Genomic DNA, 3,003 nt, shown 5'->3' on the forward strand with positions numbered 1-3,003 from the left:
TGAATGGCACTAACCGTTTCATGTCTAGGGGGATTACTTTGAGGTGGTAATTGCCCCTTTTGTCTTTGTGAGCTTGAAGATGTTAGTTGAGTCAATTGTGTTTCCAACATCTTGGTGTGAGCTAGAATGTTGTTGATGGTGGTTTCCTTTGCTTGGCTATCTTTTTGCATTTGAGTGAAAAATTCTTGTTGATTCTTTTGCATTTGGAGGACCGCTTTTTGGACATCAAAGCCTTGGTCATTTTGGTGATTGTATGGATTTTGATTTTGGTAACCTTGGTTTTGATTGTAAAAGGGTCTTTGATTTTGGTTTCTCATGGGTGGTGGAGTGTATGTTGTTTGAGAGTTTTGAACATTTTGGCTTTTGTATGAGAGATTTGGATGGAATTTGGTGTTTTCATTGTAAAAGTTGGAATAAGGGGTACCACTCTTGTATGCTTGGAAAGCATTCACTTGTTCATTTGTTCCCCTACATTCACCTTGGTCATGTCCCAAAGTTCCACAATTCTCACATATCCCACTTGGGATTGATGAGGATGCCGTCATGGCATTAACATGATGCTTTGATGATTTTGAGTTTTCCTCAAGTCTAGCCATGGCTTGTTCAAACTTCAAGTTGATTGTGTCAATGTGAGCACTAAGTTGAGCACCCAATTGAGTAACGGAGTCCACTTCATGCTTTCCTCCTCTAGTAGCCTTACGAGGTCTACTATATTGTGAGTTATGGACCGCCATTTCCTCAATCTTGTTCCATGTTTGATTGTCATCAACTTCGGTGAACATTCCATTTGATCCCATATTGAGAATGTTCCTAGAATCTTCATATAAACCATTCCAAAATTGTTGTACCAAAAACCATTCGCTAAGTCCATGGTGAGGACATGAGCGACAAATTCCCTTAAACCGCTCCCAAGCTTCATACAAATATTCTTCATCCCTTTGCTTAAAACCCGTAATTTGAGCTCTTAGAATGTTAGTCTTTTCCGGTGGGTAGAATTTTTTGTAGAAAGCTAGAGCCAACTTCTTCCAAGAATCTATTCCAAGGGTGGCCTTATCAAGGCCCTTCAACCATTGCTTTGCGGTGCCGATTAAGGAAAAAGGAAATAAGACCCATCTAATTTGGTCTTGAGTCACGCCCGTTTGAGAGATTGCATCACAATAGTCGCAAAAGGTTTCCATATGAGAATGAGGGTCCTCACTAGGTATCCCCCCAAATTGGCTCCTCTCAACTAATTGGATGAAGGCGGACTTGGAAATAAAATTTCCGGTTAGATGTTGCAGTGTAGGAGTACCATTTGGTAGATTCTCCTCGGTGGGTATGGAGTGTGACGAGAATTTTGGCATTGTAGGTGGATTTTGTGGGGTATTGTGTAATGGGTTCTCTTCTCCTTCTATTGCGAAAGGATTGACAAACTCACTAGTGGGTTGAACAACTTCACTAATACCTCTTAAATTCCTCCTAACAAGTCTCCTATTGTTCGTCAAGGTTCTTTCGATTTCACGGTCAAAAGGTAACAAATCACCTTGTAACCTTCTAGACATGCAAAATATCAAACAACTCGAAAACAATTAGAACAAACCTTGAGGAGTTTTACTTCCCCAAGGCGAAGAAAGACACAACTAATAACAATAAAAAGAAATCTAAATCAAGTAAACACCGTCCCCGGCAACGGCGCCATTTTTGATGCGAGTCCGCTTAGTGTTCACAAATTAAGATGTGGTCGTTGGGTCACGGTCGAATCAAAACACAATTTATAGCTTCACAAACAACTCTACAATTAGTAAAGAGGCAAGTAAAGGTCGGATCCCAAGGGACGGGTATTGAAATGAGATTTCTATTGCAACTAGTGGTGTCTAAGGGGTGTCACAAATGGGGTTGATGTAGAAGGTCACTAAACTAAAATAACAATGAAAATAAACAAGCAAGATGAATTAAAGGGGTGTAAACAATTGATTAAAGGCACTAGGGTGTCATGGGATCATAGGGGAATCATGGGATATGATCATACAAACATGTTCTCAATTTATAAGCAAACAATTATTGTTGTGATGGATTGAGTTGGGTTATATCTTACAATCCTAGGAAAGTTTGGGTCCCGGAGCCGAATCGATTAGATTGTACAACACCTACAAGTCGACTTAATCTTCCCTACTCAACAACATGCATGGTCTAATGAGACTCGAGTTGGGTTATGTCTTACAAGTCTCATTGAAAAGATAGAAGATGATAGTAAATGCAAGGATTCATAGGCTTAGCATTTCATCAAATATAACATGTGCATGAGTTGAGATCAAAACAAGCAAGCGAATAAAACATGAAAGCATATTAATTTAAGCATGAATCATTCCCCATGTTGGTTTCCCCTAATCACCCATTAACCCTAGCTAAAAGACTACTCACTCATTATCATGTTGATCATGCTAGCAAGGTTGTCAATCATACCAACAATATGAAACATGATGAATAAATGAAAGTAATTAACAATAATTAAAAAGGGATTAAGAGATTATACCTACTAATGATTCCAATAATAAAGCAAAGATAAAAGAAGTTCTTGAATGCTTGACTGAGAGGTTGTCAATCTCCCAACAATAACCCAAATAATATTCAATTACCCAAAATAAAGGATGAACAAAAGAGAGATTAAAGAACTAAAACTTGGATTAAAACTTGATTAATACTTGATTACAATATTAAAGAGAGATTTGATTGATATTAACTACACTAATTATTGATAAGAAGAACATGCTCCTCTAATTAGACTAATGGGGTATTTATAGTGGAAATTAGGGAGGATGCATTAGGGTTAACTAAGGGCTAAACTAGTAATTACACTTTTTAGATTGAGCAAGGAGGAGCCGGTATTTTTCGAGAGAAGGGCTTCTTTCTTCGTAGCTTGGAGAAGACAATTCGTCTTTGGAGCCGAATCCCGGGCGGAATAAGGTCGGGACGGGCGGATTCTGGCGTTGGAATCCGAGCGGATTCAAGGGAATCCGGGCGGAT

At 38.8% G+C, this 3,003-nt stretch overlaps 1 non-coding gene across 1 annotated transcript; it reads left to right on the top strand.

Annotated features, from left to right (window-relative positions):
- Positions 1-864: 864 nt before the first annotated feature.
- LOC141654163 (small nucleolar RNA R71) lies at positions 865-971 on the top strand. Its single transcript, XR_012547729.1, has one exon. It is a non-coding gene; the product is annotated as a small nucleolar RNA R71 (small nucleolar RNA).
- Positions 972-3,003: the final 2,032 nt, after the last annotated feature.

Source organism: Silene latifolia, chromosome 4 (genome assembly GCF_048544455.1).
Source record: "Silene latifolia isolate original U9 population chromosome 4, ASM4854445v1, whole genome shotgun sequence".
NCBI classification, from domain to species: Eukaryota; Viridiplantae; Streptophyta; class Magnoliopsida; order Caryophyllales; family Caryophyllaceae; genus Silene; species Silene latifolia.